At 41.9% G+C, this 21,370-nt stretch overlaps 1 protein-coding gene and 1 long non-coding RNA gene across 2 annotated transcripts in view; one reads left to right on the forward strand and one right to left on the reverse strand.

Moving 5' to 3' along the window:
- LOC110550052 (T cell receptor alpha chain MC.7.G5-like) overlaps nucleotides 1-21,370 on the reverse strand; it is a 521,238-nt gene that overhangs the window by 155,394 nt on the left and 344,474 nt on the right. The gene's annotated exons all lie outside the window — the stretch shown is intronic.
- The window catches only part of LOC132656460 (uncharacterized), a 134,628-nt gene that overhangs the window by 41,248 nt on the left and 72,010 nt on the right, over nucleotides 1-21,370 (forward strand). Inside the window, exon 2 of the long non-coding RNA XR_009594216.1 lies at nucleotides 1,788-1,921. This is a non-coding gene — a long non-coding RNA (uncharacterized LOC132656460). The remainder of the gene's footprint in view (nucleotides 1-1,787; nucleotides 1,922-21,370) is intronic.

A 21,370-nucleotide genomic window follows, 5' to 3' on the forward strand; every position in this document is an offset into this window, starting at 1 on the left:
AGGAATGTGGAAGCCGAAAGCTACACAGGGTCCTCTCCAAGTAGGGCTTGAGGCTCTCTCTTCTTTTGCTAGTAATTTGCCCTGTGCTTCAGCTTGATGATACCCTGCAATCCCAAAGTTCGACACCTCTGTGTCATTCTGCTTAACCCCCTTCCTCTTTATTACCTTGTCAACAATAGTATCTATCCAGCGACTTAAAGGACAACTGCGGCAGGATGCGGCGAGTGACTGGTTAGCTGCCTCCTGTTTAATAAACAGAGAAAGATTGCTGTGCGGTATCTCTCCATATGCTGTGGCATCTGTAGCTGGCATGCAAGGGGCTCATTTTCCTCACATATCTCATTAAAGATGCAAAGCAAAATGGAGGGCTTCAAGCCCAGCTCCCCAGGAGCCTGCCGATAGCTCCCATTCCTTACCATCTGCTGCCATCTAGCGGTTCTTGCCTCTTCCTCATGGAATGCTTAGAATGAGACGCAGCCTTCGTTCTGGTCAAACAGGAGTAAGATGGTTCCATTAAGAACAACGAAGTAGAACAAAATGATGATCATGGTCTCCTCAGATCTCTTGTTATCAACCTATGCTGACCCGGGCCACTCTAATATTGCCCCCCAGGGCCTGACTCTATATGTTAATCATAAAAATTTAGCATACATACTTGGAAGATCTTGTGAACCTCAAAGCAAATTCTTTGACCAAGGCACTGAGTCCCATACCCCTTGCTAAAAATTCTTCTAATATACTGAAAACCCTTCAAAGGCTGGGAGGGAAAATGCATAGAGCAGAAAGGGAGCTCATGTGTCTTTTTGGCTATCTATCCACTTACTTCCATTTGCAATCCCTGGAGGCTCATTTTAGTCCTGAGGGGCCACTGTCTCCAAGTACCACATTTCCTGAGTCTGACCTTGTCTGACATCTGTTCCGCTGTCTGTGTCGGCATCAGAATGTGTTTCCAGCTTTGATTCTTCTGCTTGGGGTTTGGGGTAGCTAGAATACACCCCCGAGGAAGACATAATGCAAGACAAAGAGCTGAACTTACTGCAACTCACAAGCACGATGCGTGACGGCCAGGCAGGGCACACAGCAGCTGTGGGTTTCTGCACAGGCTACAGGTGCTTGTGCGCCACTGTGGGGCTCACAGCAGAAAGGGATGGAGACTACTCCTGGGCTGGGGACTTAGACGCAAGAAATAATGTTGCTTTTTTTTTTTTTTTTGTCATCAAACCAAGCAATTAATGTCTTTTTCCTTAAGCCTTGACATGTGCTCATTAATTTCATTAATTGATTCATTCTTCCATATGTATTCGACATTTCAATATTCAGCAACCTAGACACGAAAAGTCGCGAATGACACAGTCTGAATCCTTAAGGATATTATTAGAGCAGGGAGCAAGAAAGAAGGAAGGCAGTCAAGGGGGGCATTAATTCTCCAAATGGAAAAACATCTACACAGAAAATCGAGTCTCACTGAAGATCGGGTCAGAGGAGTAAACAATTCAAACTGTCCAGGGAATCAAGCTGGGAAAGTGTTTCCTAAAATGTATGGCCTCTTAAAGTCCCAATATCCTCTGGTCTCTTCTCTAACTGTCAGCCATCTTCCCTAGGGAAGGAGGACAATGAAAGAGACGAAAGCTGTGGTGTGTGTGTGTGTGTGTGTGTATGTGTGTGTGTGTGTGTGTGTGTGTGTGTGTGTTCCAGAGCCCAAATGCACTCATCTACAACCAATTTCTCCACCTTCTTGATATTACTATTTATTTATTGATTGACATGTTCCTTCATTATTCATTCAGGTACTCATGCTGTCCTCTCACCGACATTACAGACACAACAATAACAAAAGATTCTGAAATTTTCACACCAGCTGGCGTAGAGTTACCCAGACAGAGAAGGCCAGTTCCCTGCTGTTTCTCGCCTCCATCTTAAGGTACGTCATAGTTAAGTGTCTTTTCACTTTCTGATGCTTTTAAGTGTCTGCTCACACAGTCACCACTTCCTCCTTGCTGATAGTAGTGTCCTGCTGTTTTTTTCCTCACAGTTTTCATCAACCTTTGTCCTAAGTGTGACCGGTTGGCTCCTGGGGCTGCCAGCCAGCAGGGGTGGTCATTGAGAACGCTGCATTTGTCAAGTAAAATAGTCTTCAAACAAGCAAAGGAAAGAACTTCTTGATTTAGTATTGGTTAAAAGCAAATTAGACTTCACTCTGCAGCGCTGTTTGATATGCCTTGGGTGGAGGAAATTCGATTATGCCAAAATTTCAAAAGCCTGGGCTGCAATGATAAAGGTGTTTCTATTCCCTGGTTATAATGCCCAGTGAAAGGGGGCCTATTCTGAGACCGGGCAGTTGAGGGAGAGACTTTATAATTTAAATTTACACAGATTTGGCCTCTTAAATATACTGACAAGGAGCAAGAAGCTTTGATACCAGCTCCCCAGGAACATAATAACCTTTAACAGAAACATGTTGGTCAGAAAGAGCTCAGGAGAATGTAATACTGTTCCTTTAGTCCCCAGAACATGTGTGTGGGGAAATAATTTGTTCAGTCAAGTTGGACATTAAGTCACTCCTTTTTCTTTTTTATTTTCTTTCTTTCTTTCTTTCTTTCTTTCTTTCTTTCTTTCTTTCTTTCTTTCTTTCCTTCCTTCCTTCCTTCCTTCCTTCCTTCCTTCCTTCTTTCTTTCTCTCTCTTTCTTTCTCTCTTTTTATTTCTCTCTCACGCAGCTTTTGCTTCTAGTCAGAAGAGCTTCAGACTTGCCTTTTCTGCTCACCTTTGCCTCTGTGCCTAGGTTCCTTCTTAGTAAGCCACACAAAACCAGGGACTAAAGGAACACCAGCCTAGAGCCTAGTCCTTTGACAGTCCTGTTGCTGGGGATCTTTGTGATCCAAGGCATAGCCTATCAGAGGAAAGTTGGTACTAGATGGCCCATAATTTTCTGTAGGCCCTGGGACCTGAGACACAGCTGTGTGTCTGTTTTGTCTGTGACCTGCGGACAGGCCAGGTCCCAATGGTATTTTACTTTCTTTCTGCAGAGGCAGGTCCTTACCAAGGACCCATGGTGGAGTGAAAGACTAGAGTCTCTGTCTAAGATGTCATAAAAGGGAAGTGAGCTTGACTGAGTTTCATGGGCTTGTTGGAGTGTCTCTTGTCCTTGTTCAGCTCATGTGTAGGCTCATGCTTGCTGAGAAATGGTGAGCCTCGAAACACACTACTGTTATAAGCAACATTATTCAGACTGCTCAGGTTGTACTTATGTTCTTAGGAACCTGTATGTCTATAATATATGCATGTAACAACATTATTAAAGAAAAAAAAAAGCCATGAATTTGAAAGAGGCTAAGGGAGAGCTTAGAGGGAGGAGAGAGAAGGGGAAATTATATGATCATATTATGATATCAAAAAATAAAAGAAATAATAGAAACTTAGTAAACAAACAGGAAGACTGTCGACCATCCACCCAGGAACCCAGTCACTCCAGTTCTCAGCTTGGGGCTCAGCAGGAGCTGTCCCCGGGGCTTGAGGCTCCCCCTGAGTGGCATGGCTTGTGGGGATAGCTTAGTCATCACTGCAGTCTTAGGAGCCCCCATCTCTCCTAGTGTCCTTTCTGCTTGGGTGTCAAGCAAAGCCGACACTCGGTTTACTGTCTTTATATATTGGTTGGTTCAGCATGTGTCGCTAAAACCAGGAGGCTCTGCGGGCCAGGCAGGATCGTGAAGGTTTTCCAGGTCTCACCAAAGGAAAAATGGTCCTCTGCTTTGGGTCAGCATCTTGCATAAGCAGTTCTTGCCTCCGACATGATTTATAGCCTTTTTGGTCCTACGCAAGATTCTACGCTTTTCTGGGGGAAGTCAGTTTTCTTTTTATAAAGTCAAAAGGCTGAACCATTGCACCAGCTGGACACTGGCCTCAAGTGCTCTCAGGCCACGTGCTTTCCCTTGAAGTCTACCTTCCTCTGAGAACATGCTGCAGCTGCTCCACCAGTTTGCCTTGTGTAAAAATGGGGGCAGGGGGAGGGGGAGAAGGAGCTTCCTCCCAGGCTCTGAACACCTTTGGAGCCGCATTGGGTGATGAACAGATTGGAATCATTTGGCTATTCTGTCTAATTTCCTTTGTGTTTAAAATGCACTTTTGTTTTTGTAGAATACAGAAGTTGGTGACTCAACGAGAAGAGAGGTGCCTTCTAGGAATGTCTTTCAATGTTCGTGGTTCCACAATCTCAATACTCATGCATTCTTTGGTCTCCATTTGCATGTAGCTCTATTGAGCACCATCACTAATTCATGGAATGGAAAGAAACTCTGTTCCCTGAAGCCCCTAGTCTAACTCAGTAGAGGTTTCTCACTGTAAAGGTAGCCAGGTATTCTGGCTTTTAGGTCCACAAGAAAGTTATTCTTTCCTGCTAAGGAAATGGCCAAGGTCCAAGTTCAGAGGTCACAATAGTTGAATAAGTCTCGGGCCACTGAGTATCACTGTCTGGCCCTGGAAGTCCACTCCTCTCCCGGATGGGTAGAGATGCAGGAGGAAAGGGGAGTCTTTATTGCTGAACAAGAATTTTATCTCTACCATTCAATTTTGTTGTTGTTGCTTTTTTCAAGACAGGGTCTCACAATATAGCTCAGGCTCTCCTGGAACTCACTATGTAGTCCAGGCTGGGCTTGATCATACAGAGAGCTATCTGCTTCTGCTTCCCAAATTCTGGGATTAAAGGCACACACCACCATGCCTGGCTCTACATTTCAATTTCGTACATGAGGCATCTGAGCCTCAGATTAGGCCAAATGACCAGAACAAGGTCATTCATCTAAGGAAGTAGTAGAGACAAAATAAAAACCAGATCTTCATCCTTTCTAGTGTACCTGCTCTGATGTTGAAGATGATTCCTGGTGAATCACCAGATGCTCTGTGTCTGCCATTGCACAAGGGGAAAAAGCCTTCCTTCTTAGCATTAATCTCAAAGGTTAAGTTCTAACCCTTACGCTCATTTTCATTAATAACATATTGAGATTAGTCATGTTAGCTCAAATGCTTTTGAATATATTTGTGTTTTTAGACTATCTATCTATGTGTTCATCTTCATAAATGAAATACGCAGCAGATAAAGCCAGTTTTCCTTTGTTGACACATCATTTTTGACTCAACTTCTCAGTATGATATTCTGGAGCATTAACAGTTCACAAAGTTTGATGTGCCAATTCTCCAAGGAACAAATTTGTATTTTAACTTGTGCATTCAGAGGCTGAACTCCAAATGATGACTAATGGATAGATTGCAGATCTCAGAGCGGGTCGATGGGTATATAACTCTTTTTGTGTAGCATGTGTGTGTGTATGTGTGTGTGTGTGTTAAATTTTGCCATATACATGTTGACTCTATGGGCAAGATTAATTCTGTTGTACAGTGAAGAAATCTGGAAATTTTCAAAGCAAAATAGGCTTTACTTTCAATGTTAGAGAAACTCCTAACTGAAACAGCTGTGATCCCCTTCTAGTCTTCTGCTAAAACTATGAAGCAGCAGCTAGTGTCCCTTCCCTTCTGTGCATGGACGTCATCTTCTGCTCCAGGCCCTGCCAAGGCTGCTGTTGCTGATGAGCATGTCTTCAGACTTCAGAGGTACAGACAGAAACCCTCCCTGGAGGTGGAATTCTTTCTGGAGCAAGAAGCTCTTACAGAATTCATCCTAAAAAAAATTTGGCCAGACTTTTCCACAGTTCCCTCTGGATATAGTAAAAGACATAAAGAATCCTCAGTACAGCTGGGTGCGGTGGCTCATGCCCTTAATCCCAGCACTCAAGGAAGCAGAGGCAGATGGATTGCTTGGAATTTGAGGCCAGCCTGTTCTATAGGAGAGACAAAGCTACACAGAGAAATTCTGTCTCCTGTCTTGAAAAACAAAACAAAACAAAACAAAACAAAACAAAACAAAACAAAATGAAAAGAATCCATAGTACATGGAGCTGTCTTCTGCAGTGAGCCTGAGCACTCACCTCTTTGAGAAAATCCCAGTTCGTTCTGGAAGACAAGAGTTCAAACCAGGCCACCAAAAGAACAAATGTCTCTGGGTGGAGACTGGAACCAGGGATGTCTCTTCTGAGGAAGATGCTCTTTGATTTGCTACTGTTGAGCACATCCTTTCTCCTAGGCAACACCACTGTTCCACTTTTCTCTGATGGTCCCGGACCTGCAGAATGGATTGATTGGATATTTTTGAGAACTGGTTGAGGAGGAGAGTCGAAGTGAGTTGATGGGTAACTCTGGCTAATCCAGGGAAAAGGCAACTCAGAAGTTAAGTAGCTGCGGCCCTCATCAGTGGAGGTCAGATGAAGAACAATTTTTTCACTAGACCCCACGCTAATGCTTCTCAAATATATTTTCTTCTGGTACCTACTTTGTCTAGAGTACTCCACGGGCCTTTACATCTCCAGCTCTTTCTCACTAATGTAAAATAAGCTCATTGGAATGAATAGAGAGGATGATTTTTACTTGGACTTATACACTAATGAGCACTTTTACTTTGTCATAGTGTAAATATTAAAGTTATAAGAGACAGCCCAGGGACGAATTAATTACTTTAAAGACCCAAAGTGCTTGCATAGTGTCTAAGATTCTGGGCTAAGGAGCTATATCCTCATTTATTCAGAACTTTTGCTCCTCCGACACCAAAGCCTCTAAGTGCTCCCAGGTGCCAGCCAGGATGGAAGTCCTCACAAACCCAAGGGATGTTGAAATGGGAAATCTTTTAGACTTTTAGGCAACTCGTCAGTTTATAAGTGGGAAACTGAAAATGTGGAGAGTCCCCAGTCTGCAATTAGTTCCCAAGGGTCACGCTTAGAGCACAGGTCTGAAACTGTACAGTTGAGTCCTCTTCCGGTCTTGGTGGGAAAGGACAAGGGCCAGGACAGGTGAGATTTTCACAGAGCATAGGATGATTTTATTTCTCAAAGGGCATCTTCGTCACCTCTGTATTTTTCCTGCTCCCGGGTGGGTAGACACAGAGCCATTCCATTTTCATTCCTGTTGTTAAAGGAACTCTTTGGTTGTGTTGGCCATTTTTAAAGGGCAGGGCAGGAACCTAGGATGAGTTGCTTACTGTCAACCTGCCAAAGCTTATCTTTGAACTTTCTTCATTTCAGTCCTCAGGAACTAGCAGAAATGGCCTGTGTAACTGGTGTCAGAATTAGTGGGTTTATTTGAAGTTTTCAAGGAATTGTGGCCAAACACGATCTGTTGGTTAATTTAGATGGCTGAATTTGGAATAGTTGAAATGATACTGAATCTTATGTTAAGAACAAGACATGCTATGCCCCTTTTCACTTCTCTGATGAGAAAGGACTGACAGCTTGTCTTAAAAATGGAAGAAGTAAAGTTTTTTTTTGGGGGGGAGGAGTTGGCGTGTTTTTTATTGTGTGGCTGCATGGTGGCTAGTGGGAGTGACTTAAACTTGGAACCGCCGAGTTTCTCCCATTTTTGATGTTACCATCTTGTATAAACAACCTGACTTCAAGGTTTTGCTTCAGCTGTGTTACAAAACTGAGGGACCTTCTGTGTCCAAAGCTGTGCAGAAAGCATGAAGGCGGAACAGAAGAGATGAATATGCATGTGTCAGGAATGCAGAGTGGTAAATGACTCAGAGGTTGGAGTCAGACACGCTATGACGGCAGAGGCCAAGTCTTCCTTGTTTAGTCACCTGAGTGACACCTGTAGGTTCAGACGTGGTGTGAGCAAAAATGGCCTTCAGGTTTCTGTAAAGCATCCGAGGCAGACTGATAGCGTGACACGCAGCAGAGGTATTTTCAGGGTCACAGGGAAGCCTAGTGCTGTATTATTTAGATGTGTGATCTTCAAATTAGTGATATTTTTAAAAGTCAGGGGAAAGTGTTGTGATTGTGCTCTAACCGATTGCCTGACACTTACGGTGACTGTAGGGTCTTGCCAAGGGCTTTTGATCTGACCAGGTTTGTCCTCGGTAACAGTTCGGCTTGTTTTCATTTGTCATTTGTGTAGCCATTTCTTACTCCACTTGCTTCAGCTCGGTCTGGTCACAGGGACTTCAGGTGGCCCACTCTGGTGCCTTACGACATCACTGCTGACTGTGTGATTTGAGGAACAGGTGAAGGGCCTGCAGTTTGTTGCCTTTTGTCCCTTTGCAGTGGTCCATCCCTGCCTTGCCTCTGTTCCCTGCAGCTTGTCATCCTCTTTCCTGAATCCTCTGGAAGGATTTAGAAATAAGCATTATTTTACTTTTGAGTAAGAGTGGCTCACTAAGCAGATTAACCATGTAGCTTTTGTTTCTGAACAGAAATAATGGAGAGCTTTACTTGACGTTTGAATAGTTACAGTCAGAGAAAGGGCAGTTCTGCTTCCTCTAGTGGATAACAAATTCGAGGAACTCATTGTTCCAGGGTCAGAGAATACGAATGTGTATTTGATAGAAATTCAGACACATATATTCATTACAACCCACTTTCAGAGCCAACAGGAATGCCTCAATATCCTAACACCATAACCTACTGTTTAAAAGCTGCTTTTTCAGATGATTTTTTTTTTCTCGTTGTAAAAGTGTTTTCTTGCAGCACCATTCACAACAGCTACATCATGAAAACATGGCCAGCAACAGAAGTGTGGAAAAGCACGGTGGGGTGTGGAATTTTTAAGTTGTAATAAGGTTACATCATTTGCAAGATATTGGAGGCTAATGGAAATAGTCATAATAAGTTAAGTCAGTCTCACAAAGACAAATTCACATATTTTATCTCATTTGGAGATCTTCATAGGTTTATAAAATCATCTACATAATGTTACTAAATAGACACTTTTTTTGGAGGGAGGTGGAAGGGGGCATTTCTCAAGTGCTTTATATATGGGCAAACCATCAAAGATTCCCTTGTCCAGCAAAAAATCTGCCCGCCTCTGCCTCCCGAGTGCTGGGATTAAAGGCATGTACCACCAGCACTCAGCTCTTGGTTTTTGGTTTTAAGGGCATTTTCTTACATCGCTGGGAAACCTCATATTATGTATTCAATTTTACAATAACTCTGTCCTATTTATATTAGAGCAAAAATATTTTCCCCCAAGTGATTTGAAAGTGTTCGAAAAAATGTAATTTTTTGAACGTTATTTTTAATTATAAACTGACAAATTATAGCTGTATATATTTATGGGCTACAAAGTGATGTGATGACTTATGAACAGTATTATGGAATATCTAAATCAAGATAATTAACATATTTATCATCTTGCAGACTTGTTTTTTTTTTTTGTAGTGGGAAATGTATACATCACTTACCATATTCATCACACTGTAATGTAGCTCCTGTCTGACTGAGGCTTGGCACTCTTTGAGTATCATCTCTGTCTCCTCCTGGCATCCCAGCCTCTCTTGCCCGTTTTAGATGGCACATAAGGATGGACTGTGTTTGTCTTTCTGTGCTTGGCTTTTTTTACTCCATCTCCAGTTTCATCCACATTGCTGCCAATGATGAAATGTATTTCATTTAAGAACTGGAGAGTGTTCCACTTGTGTATATTTGCCTTGTTTTCCGATCTGTTTGTTGGTTATAGATATTTTAGGTTGACCTCCTAACATTGGAGCTGCCATGAACACACAGTACAGACCTTCTCTCTACACACTGCTTTCAGGCCTCTTGGAATTTCTGGAGCACACGATCATTCTGTTTTTAGCTGCTTTTTGAGGAACCTTCATGCAGCTTCTCCTCCGGGCTGTCCTAATGAGCATCCCTACACAGCAGGTGGTCCCTTTCCTCCTCCTTCTCCTCCTCCTCTTCCTCCTCCTCCTCCTCCTCACCACCACACCTGCCTTTCCTTGGTCAGATAAGTTACTCCCTGGTTCCAGTCCCAAGCTATCCAGCTCCCTCTTCCAGCCTCCTCAGACAATGTGCACACATGATAGACAGACATGCAGCAGAGCACTCACGTACGTAAAATAAATATCAAGAAACTTAAAAAAAAAAAAAAAAGAACCAAAGAAAACAATCAGCATGTCATACCTGTCAGAATGGCAGGTTTTGATTTGCACTTCCAGGGTGACTGATTCAAGTGATCTTGGCACCTTTTTTTTTTTTATACACTTGTTGGTATTAATATCTCTTATTTTGAGAAACATCTGTTCAGATTCCTTAGCCATTTAAGCCCAAATGATTTGTTTTCTTTTTATGGAGTATTTTGGACATTGATCCTTTCTCCAATGCGTGGCCTGGAAACCAGTTTGTTCCATCCCGTAGGTTGCCTTCTTTATTAACTGTTTCCTTTTATGTTCACACACGTTCATTGTTGTGACAGAGCATATGACATGGGAAACTTCAGATGGGGAAAGACTTAGTTTTAGCTCACAGTTTTGAGGTTTCATCCCGAAGTCATCGGTTCCGTCTCAAGGCTTAGGGGTGAGGCAGGCACTGTGCTGGTAGGAGAATGATGCAGGGCTTATTCACCTTGTGGTGAGCAAGCCAGAAAACAGGAAGGGGACCAGGAATCAGGCATTGCTAAGGACACCCCTCCCCCTTCAGTGACCACTTTCTCCAGTTAGGCCTACTTTCTAAATTACTACCTTCTCTCATGCACCACCTCTGTCAGGAAACCGAGGCTTTAACACAGGAACCTAGGGGGACATTTCGAATTCAGACAGACAGGAGCATTTTGCCTCTGAGCGCTAAGAGCTTTCGGTCATGTCATAAAGCAGACTTCATTTAACCTGTCTCCAAGAGTCTCCAAAGTCTGAGTCTATGGCTGAAGTCTCCTGGGACCCAAGGTCCACTCTTACCTTCGAGCTCTTTTAAAACACAGAAGTTACATACTTCCAAGATGTTAAAGCACAAAGTAAACTTTTCTGTCTCAAAATGGAGGACTGGGAAGATGAGGGTGGGACTCCCAGAAAGGACATGAGATCCAGTATCATGTGCAGCAGCTAGGTCACAAGGTGTCATGGTGCAAGCTTTATCAGGCTTCGACACCCTCAGCCCTGTGGCAGCCCACAAGTTCTCTCTTGGGTTTACTCCACTCATGCCCCTGGGTTTCCCTGACAGAGTTTCCTGGTACTGTCAACATCTCCAGGTCTCTACTGCAGTTAAGCCTCCTGGGTCACTCTCTCCGGCTGCCTGCAGGGACTCCACCCATCCTATCACACATGGCTTTCAAGGTCTCCTTCCTACCATCTTGAGCAGTAGCCAAGACCCTTTAGACCATCTCTTGGGAAGCTGAGCACAGAGAAGCACGTCCAGAGAGCCTTGGATGGCCCTGTGTAAGCAAACCTGGTGGCCTGGAAGCATTCTCTTCTCAAGGGAGCCCTTTTCTATGTGTATTTAACATGTCACACCCATGAGCCTGGGACTGTTAATCCCCAATATGCCCTCATGGCATCTTTCCTATTGTCCCTTTGCGAAGTACTTAGTTTCTTTTTCTTGACATCGATCTCATCAGAAAACATGACTCCCTTAGTCTTGTCTTTACAGGCCCCCCCTTTTTTGACCAAACTGCAGGTTTCTTAGCTCAACTATAATTCCAAATGGAAGCATCTATCCACAACTACAGCACAGCCTGAATTCTGAAAAGTCCTACAATCTCACCTGGCACTTTAATAAATCCCTCACCCTTAAACTCTGCCTCCCACAAAGTATCAGGACACAGACAAGATACAATTTCTTTGCCAGCGTGTGACAAAAATGAGCTTTAGTCTGGTTCCTAACAAAGCCCTTGTTTTTTTCTGAAATGTCCCAGATAGGATCTTTACTGGCTGCACTCCTATTGGTCATTGTGTCCTCTGAGCCCCTTCAGGATACAATCTCTGCCTACAGCATCTTGGGACTTCTCTGTCTTACACCCCCCAAGTCTTCCAAACCCCTCCTTCAAACAGCTCCAGAGGATTAGGAACAACACAGTCAAGTTTAGTCAGAACAATGACCCCTCCCCCCCCCCCCCCCCCCCCCCGCTCCTCTGGCATCACTTTAAATTACACAATGCCTGAAGCTATTTAAAAGAAGAAGGATTTATTTGAATCAGCCCATATTTGGCTCTGTTGATTCTGAGCCAGGGTAAGCCAGAACATCAAGGGAGTATGTGGGAGAGGCCACTCACTGCATGGCGGCCAGGGGGAGGAGGGGTGGGGCAGGACAAGATGCCCTCCAAAGGTGCAACCCAATGGCTTGTTTCCTTCACCTGGGGCCTGAGCCTTACAGTTTCCATCCTATCCCAAGAGAACACCAGCAGGTGGGACACGTGGATTTATTTAGCACATGAACAAAGGACCACTTTATATTTAAACCACAATACCTCTGCTTTTATGTGTTCAATCTATTTTTATTTTTTAATTTTGCTTTTGTTGCATATATATATATGACATCTCACTATTTAAGCAGCCTTAGCTGACCTGGAACTCATTATGTAGACCAGGCTGATCATGAACTCACAGAGCCTGCCCTGCTTCCCAAACACTGGGATTAAAGGTGTGCACTGCCACACTAGGACAAAATCTAACTTTTAGTAGTGGCATAGTATTCTAATTGGAATATTTATGTTATTTCTAATTGTTTGAAAGCATAATAAACATTTAATGAGCACCTTTATGAAAATCTTCTTAGATAGGTCAAGAGGTTGACCATTGTAAATAACTTATGAAATGTAATACCACAGAATGTACTGTTATGCTCTGTAAATTTGTAATCATACTGTTAATAAATATAGATATCTTTATTCTATTCATTTTAGCAGTTTTTAGCTGTGATTATTTTTTCAAATGGGACATTTTAATTTGATATGAATAGTTATTTTCACTTGCATTTTTAATCTTCAGTGCCATTGATCTTTTTCAATTATTCATTAATGATTTATATATAATTTTCAAATCTCAATTTTGCCTGTGCATTCATCAGTCAAGGTAGCCCTTCATCTAGTTCTTCCAAAATGTTCCATTTGCTACTTTCATTAGTATTATCAAAGTCAAGTGAGTCTTTTGACAATTCAATTACATCTTTCCCTTCACTTTACAAAATTTCATCTGTTTTCAAATGACTTCGGAATGTAGTAGTATTGGCTGTTGGCTAAAAGGAACCTGTGAGGGCAGGTCGTTGGTTGAACACTTGGGCCTTGGGTACATGACCAAGATGGTGAGTGCTCCTCACGCTCTAGCAGAGGGGATCTGCTTGAGCTCCTGTCAGCTATGACCCTAAAGTGAGGCAAGGGTCAGGTTCAACCCAGACGCCAGTGTATTCACGTTGTGATGCCCATTCAGATCTTGCCTCCCTAACCTTTCTAAAGGAACACTTTCAAGGAAAAACAGATGTCCTCGTTGTTAAATAGCTTGGGAGGGAGAAAGCACTGGGCAGTTTCCTTAGGTTCCAAGAAGCCAAAGGGAAGGCTACAGAACAGTGCAATAGTCCAAGGAAACTACCAGGAAAGACTTAAGGCTATCCCTCCCATACAGGTCAGATGCCCAGGAACACTGAGGCTACCGAGACCCCCTCTTCTGCACAGCACCCTGCAGAACTTCTTAGAGCTACAGGGACCTGAGAACTTCACCTTTCAATTCAGTGTAGCCAAACCAGCAATTAATTCTGAGGGTTTTTTTTTTTAATTTCTTATTTTCCCTTATTTAATTTCCTCTCTTGCACATGTATCTCATGATAATTTTGCTTTGTCTATTTTCAAATATCTGTTTGTCTATTGCTTAGTTAGGTTTAGGACTGAGGTCATGTTTTTCCACCCAGTTTGCTGTAAGGCGTTCTTACTGCATTCTTCACCCGCCTCTCATAGTCTCCTCTCTTATTCCTGTGTCTTTACTTTCTCTCTTCCTTATTCCTTCTTCTTTTCACATCTTACTTGTGACCTTCCGTACATAGCTTTGACAACACGTGGCCCCTGATTATAACCCAGATTCTCCCTCCTGACTACTTTACCCAGCACAATTGTTTCCCTCCCCCAAGTTGATGTAATCCTTATCCTCACCCACCCTACTTCCCTTCTACTCCTGGTCTTAACTAAAATCTAAATATGTCGCATACTCTCCTTAGCTTTTTATTCCCTAAAAGTTATTAAAGTCGAAGGTACCTCTGTTTTTAATTGGCTAACTAACGTAACACCTGCATAGGGATCATTTCCAGCATCTGCGATTACTCTTGAAGCTAACATTCTACTCAGGGAGAACACAGAACTCACACTGAGAACCCAGAGCTGCTGGGCTGCAGAATTCTTCTCTGAACTATATATTCAACGCTACCATATCCAAGTCCCACTTGAACATTTTACATGGTACAGTTATTTTTAGTTGTGTTCAGGTTTTAGCATGTGACATAATTTTATCTCTCTGTGGCTGAATAAATCTTCACTGCATCTAGATACTATATTTTCATTATCCATTCATCTGTGGCTGAGCTCTTAGGCTGTGAATAGGCTAATTCTTACATTAATAAATATCTCTACACCAGTAAATATGGAGAATCCATTGTATGTGCAGAGTCTGAATGTAAGCAGAAAAAGCAACAAAGGTATTGTGTCTATCTTCAAAGTGTGTGCAGTCTACCATGAAATATTCATATTAACATAAGAAGCTAAGAGTAGGCTGAGAGTCCCAGAAGTGAGAATTAATGTACTGGTACTGATGGACAATGTGTGCATTATAGCTCTCTGAGGGGAAATGAATATATTGATAATAGGATTCCGTTCGTAGTTGTATCAACAATAAAATGATAGTATACATCCTTAGCTCTAAATTTTCACAACCCAATGGTCCTTAATCTGGTAACTCATTCCTCAGAAGACCTGCTTACCTCAAAGGATTATTTATAAGGATACAATGAAGTGTCAGAAAAAGTCTTATAAATTATAAATAATGCTACAAATGTAAGAATTGAAAAAAGAAATGTAAAAAGGAACTAATGACAAGCATGGTATGAATATTTGTTGAATAAATGAATTAGAAAATAAAAACATACTTCAAATGCATGAATTATATGGCTAACTAAACTGTCTCTTGGCCCCCAATTATAAGATTATTGTCAACTCAGTCTTGTCATATTTTCATGTTTGTACCTTAATTCCATTTTTTATTGTCTCAGATTTATGACTTATTGTGAAAAACAACAGATAAAGAGAAAGGGAAGTTAGAGAGATGGTGTCATGTTTTGCAATAAAGAACATCATTTATTTATTCAAAACTTCATTTATTGAATAATTCAAAGTCTTATGCTTTATGATGCTAATATTCTGTTGAGTAATATAGAAAGAAATAGACAGGCAAATATATAACCTATCTGCTAATGATGTCTGCCATGAAAAAAATAAGGCAAGATAAGGGCAAGATGCATAGTCAGGTCAGTACTACCTTACATAGAATTGAAAGAAATACTGGTGAGGGACCATGTAGGCAGATGGTGTGATGGAAAAGCCATCTGGGGTAGGAATATTCATGACAAAGACACTGAGGTGAATTGAAGATCGCTTGATCATTCAAGGAATCTCCTAGGTATGTCTGACCTGGTTGCCCGTGGGCCACATGTAGCTAAGGGTGGCTTTGAATGCAGTCCAACACAAAAATCATTAACTTACTTAAAACATTGTGAGATTAAAAAAAACAAAACCTGATGGCTCAGTTCCTGAGAGTAACTTCACAGATGACAGGGCCATGTCACAATGCCGGAAGGTTGGACCTGTCTGCTGGTGGCTAAATCTGGTGACAGGATGATAAAAGTGAAGAGAAACAGGAAATAGCAAATGAATTTTTTTTTTTGTCATGTACAGTGTTAGGGACACCAAGGTTGAATAAGACATACTATTTTCTATCAAGAAATATTCTAGGGAAAGCAGATTCCATAGAGTATAGAGATAATAGCCAGTTTGGAGGTCTACAAAGTTCAAAAAGATGGGGAGATGGGGTCTGAGGGAGACTCTAAATTTTTCTTAGGCAATTAAGAAAGATTTCAGAGGGGTGATTGGAAGGAGGTGTTGATGAGGTTAACACTCCAAATACAAATAAGGGGGAAAGCCAGAGGAGTGCTAACTTACATTTCCTGGGTTTGGTAGCTTGGCATCACTAGAGTCTCAGAGCTGATGAGAGATATGCCAGCAGATGAAGTTGGATTGGTAGCTATGTAGGCTTTCTAAGTCTTAAGAATTTTGAAATATGAAGCAATATTTAAAAAATTTAATGTTTGCCTGAGCCACAAAGGAACTTGTTCAATCACAGTTTCTAGTGGAGGGAAAGGAGCTCAGACAGGGAGAGATGCTATGCTTTAAGCCTTACAGTTTAGCTTACCCAAGGGTCGTCTGACCTAAAGGTAGTTAGATGTGATGTCTTGTGCAAAATTGTGGCTAAGGATATAGTTATAGACATACATGTATTATGGGCAGTCATTGTAGAGACAGAGAAGTAGATTGAGGTTGGATGGGAAAAACAAGCAAGCAAGCAAGCAAGCAAACAAACAAACAAACCCAGCAGCATTTAAAGTAGGAAGAAGAGAAGCATTGATGGTTTAGGAATCATCATCTTATCATTGACTTCATTGTATTCTAATGTCCTATTTATCAGTCCTTCCTGAGTGGACTGTGAAGTCTTGGAAGAATATAACTATAGATCACTGGTTTGTAATCATCCTGGTGCCTTTAACACGGACACTCAATATATGTGTATTTAAATAATGAACAAATAATTGCTTAATTAAGGGATTTTGTGGCTTAAAATGTCTACTCAGTGTGCCCATCATTCACTGTGACATCTCCTGGAATTTTTTTTTTTAATTTTTTCACTTCTCTCTCTCTCCTTCCCTCCCTTGCTCCCCTGCTCCTACATGGTCAGGCTAGCCTGGCTTCACTTTCTGTATGTAGCTGGGTTGACTGTGCACTTTGATCCTCTGTGATGGAATTACAGGCTTGGGCCATCTAATTTGATTTATGTGGTGCTAGAGATGGGAGGCAGAGGTTTGTGTAATAGGCAATCATTCTATCAAATGAGTCAGGTCCTCAGTCTCTGCTCTTTCTTCAGGTAGCCCAGGCTGGCCTCAAAATTGCAGTCTTCCTGCCTCAGCTGCTTGGTTCTGGTGTCACAGACATGTGAAACTATGTCTGGCTTTATTGTGCAATGGACATACATTTATTGAAAATTAGAGAAGAGGAAAGCTAAACATTGCTTTGAATCCCACTGCTAGGAATAATTGTTAATATTTTCATGTCTGTTCTTCTAGATCACTGAGAAATACACTGGAACTGCAGGCATAATTTTGATTTTGTTTTTTTTTTTTTCCAGTAAATTCATTATGAGAATTAATTTAACAAGTTTAATGCTGAGGATTGAACCAGAGTCTTGCTCATGTTAGGCAAGGACTGTACCACTGAGATATACCTGTAGCTATGCAAATATTTTAATGATATATTTTATTTAACTCAGCATATCCCCAACACTGTCCTTTCAACATGCAGTCAATGTACAGGAACCAATAAAATTGCTTCCTCATACTGTGCCCCAAACCCATGTGTTTTATGTTTACAACAGCTCTGTCGGGACCAGTCACGGTTCAGGCATTCAACAGATACATCATGACACATCTATACATAAAACTATAATTCTTCTATAAAAATCAGATTCTATGAGACCTTCAGTTTGTACATGTTTCAAATACAGTTTTAATTTATGGTCGTTTGGCTTTGATGGATGTGCTGTGGAGGTGGCTCTCTGAGATCCCTTGTACACAACACCCAGAGACACACACTGTCAGTGCTCGAAGTTAATGCTTTATTAGACTTCTTCGACTCTTGTCTTGTGCTGTCTAGAAGGACACTCCATTACATCAGTCACCAGGTCTCCTCACGCTTTGCTTGCTTATGACAGTTCCTCAGGCTGTTTTCATTTTTGATGATCTTAGCGGTTTGAAGCAGATACTGGTCATATATTTTGGAGACCTCCCTCAACAGAGATTTATGTGATGTTCTCATCTTGTTTAGGTTGCAGTTAAGAGTTTTTGAGAAAAAGACCAGAATGGCAAAGTGTTATTTTTCGTCATACATCAAGGTTAAAGTTACACGCTGTGAACATAACTTACCTGTGGATGCTAACTTTCATCACTGAATTGAGATAATGTCCAGATTTCTCTACATACAGCTACTGTTTTCACACCCTTCACACCCGGCTCTTCAGGTCACTGGTTGTGGCTGATGAGGAATGGAAATTATGCCTCATCTTTTTGTATTTTGGGGTGCTTGCATGAATTTCTTAGAATGCTTTTGCCTGGAAGAATGTTTCATTCTCCTCCAATTTAAATAATTTTCTATTCATTTATTTGTTTGTTTGTTAATAGTGTTGAGTGGCTCAATTCTAGTTATAAATAAAATCTCTTTCCCTGTCTCCCTGTATTTCTCTCTCATCCTACCACTGGTCCATATCTCATCCTCTTCCTCACTCTGTGTGTGTGTGTGTGTGTGTGTGTGTGTGTGTGTGTGAATTATATCTTTTTCTCTACCTGTGTATATCTCTTATTTATTTATCCAATCGTTTATTTATAACCAGTTCTGAGTCACGGATTTGTTTTATTCTTTGCATTTTAACTCAATGCTCCTTTATGTGTTACTGCTCAGAACTGTCATGATTTGGGCCAAAGGAAGTTTCATCTATTGGCTCATCCTTAACCCTGTACTTGTGACACATTCCCTCAAAGGTGAACGCTTTTGTACTTATAAGTTGACTTGATTACTTGCTAAGTGTTTATTTTCTAAGTCAGTTTTCCACTGGGTTTTAGGTTGTCTGGAATACTATCATCAGTCACCAACTCTGAATCACCAGCTATTACTGTTGATTTTAATGTCACCTTGTCACAAATTAGAATCACCCGAGCAGGGAGCCTCGAATGAAGCTGTCTTGATTGCTTTCATCGATGTGGGAAGACCTACCGTGACGGTGTGGTGCTTTCTGGTAGCAGTCCAGATGGAAAGGGCTTGGCAGGAGGAAGAGCACTTGCCTCCTACTCGTTTAGCATCCTCCTTGCTGCCTGTGTTGTTGATTTAGCCCCTTGTGGCTGCTGCTGTTTTCTTCACTGCTATAGAAACAGGGTCTTCAGACTTCTACTGTGGACTAAGCAGCTCTCTAGGAGCATTTCAGGTATGGGCACCAGACTGAAACTGCTGGTAAACTGAGCAAGTCCTGGATTGGCCTCTTCAGTAAGACGCAGCTGCTCTGGGACTGTTCCATGGCTGAGCCACCCAGCCTCAAGGACTGTGCTACTACCAGAGTCTCAGCCTGTCAGGTGTGATTCAGCTGTTGTTCCAGCTTCAATGTAAGTCAACTTTGTGTGTGTGTGTGTGTGTGTATTTATATATGAACACCACACACACACACACACACACACACACACACACACACACACACCATTGAGTTCTGTCCTTAGAGAACCCTGATCAATACGCCAGCCAAAACTTTATTAATGACACACCATTCATGCCCAAACCAGCACCTTGAGATTTATATTCTAAACCATCACTACTAATTAACATTCTATTTTGGGGAACGATAGTCTTGTTTAAAAAAAAAAAACAGTGATTTTTTTTTGAAGCTGTCTAGCTCTGTTTCATTATTTTAAAAATAAGAGAGTACTGAAGCACAAAAATGAGAATGTTGTTTTGCAAAATGAACAAGAAACAAACAGCTGCCACATGTGCTTCGGATTCAGTCTTCTTTGCTCTGTTCCTGTTACCTCTCTCACACTCTGAACTGACAGGCTGTAGAAATCCTATAATTCCCACCTATGTAGAAGCAGAAAATTGCTTCTTTCTATCCCGCTAAGCTCTTTGAGTGGCTTATGAATGAAATTGACATAAGACAAATTAACAGGAGAAAAGCAATTTAATTATATCTATGTTCATGGGAGTCCAACAAAAATACAAGACTCAATGAAAGGACAAGTGATGAAGACTCACATGTCTCCCTGAGGTAGAGGGAGGAAAATCGGCTGTTAGGACTAGGGACACAGAGACTAACTGTGGGAAGGTGATGGGAGGAAATGTATGGTGAGTGAGCGTGTTTTTATGGACATAAAAGCCTCTGGTTATAACAGCTGCCTCTGAGTAACCCTCTCCCTGGTGCAGACACATTTACCAATGAAAATTTCCTTTATAAAGGAGCAGTTCACATTTTATCTTATGAAGCTGAAGGGGGCATAGAGCTCTTTTCCTGTATTTCTTTTTTTTTTCCTTTAAGGTAATCAAAATGCTGAAATGGAATAATTTAAAGTGACATTTTCTGAACTAGTCACTTGCAGTGCATAGGTTACACTGCACAGAAACTCATATCATATATGATTATCTCTCTCTATATATACATCTATATGTATCTATACATACACACACACACACACACACACACACACACTCTGCACTTTCTCTCCTTTCATCATCTCTATGTGGTCAGAGGTCCTCTGTTTATTTCTGGAAGTAGAATCAGGAGTGTGGAACGACTAGGAATAGGTGAAGAAAGGAGAGAAATGTTGCTTGGACTTCTTTCTAGGCAGGCCAGTATTTGAGCCCATGAGGAAATTTCCTGAGAGGCCTTCACATTTGGACATAAAGCCGATGCACCTGTGAGGGAAGGCTGACAAAACCCTATTAGACACTGTCCATCTGTCTTATACTGAATTAGACACTGTCCATCTGTCTTACACTGAATTAGACACTGTCCATCTGTCTTACACTGAGGTGAGTTGCCTCTCAGATGCCAGCGGTGAGCTTGCCCGGCAGTGCCACATCTTGGTTGTGTCAGTTCTTCGTCAATTTCTGTTTCAAGAAGAAACAAACAAGGGCCTGGGAATACGGTTCAGTGGACAAGGCAACCGTGAGAACTTGAGTTCGAATCCCGTCACCCATATCACAGGTGTGGTATGGTCTTATGGGGGCCTATCACCCCAGCATTGTGAGAGGCAGAGACAGGAAGGTCTCTGGGCTTACTGGCTGTCAGCCTATCTGGAAAACATGAGCCCCGGATTGAAAGAGGGAGACTCTACCTCAAAGGAAAAAGGCAGAGAACAATAGAAGATAATTCATACTCTTCTCAGGCCTCCACATGCTCACCTATACAAACACAAACACATGGATGCACACGCATGTGTGTGTATGTGTGTGTGTATGTGTGTCTGTGCGCACACGCACGTGTGCACAAAGAAGAGGAGGAGACAAAAATTCTGCTCACAGCTAGTTCTGGCTAGTTTTATATTAACTTGACACAAGCTACAGTCATCTGAGAGGAGGGAAGCTCAAGGAGAAAATGCCTCCTTAAGATCCAGCTGTAGAGCTGGACTAGTGATTGATGGGTGAGGGCCAAGTCCGAGGTGGGTGGTACCATCCCTGGGCTGGTGGTGGGTTCTAGATGAGAGCATGCCAAGCAAGCCATGGGAAGCAAA

This window comes from Meriones unguiculatus, chromosome 9 (genome assembly GCF_030254825.1).
Source record: "Meriones unguiculatus strain TT.TT164.6M chromosome 9, Bangor_MerUng_6.1, whole genome shotgun sequence".
NCBI classification, from domain to species: Eukaryota; Metazoa; Chordata; class Mammalia; order Rodentia; family Muridae; genus Meriones; species Meriones unguiculatus.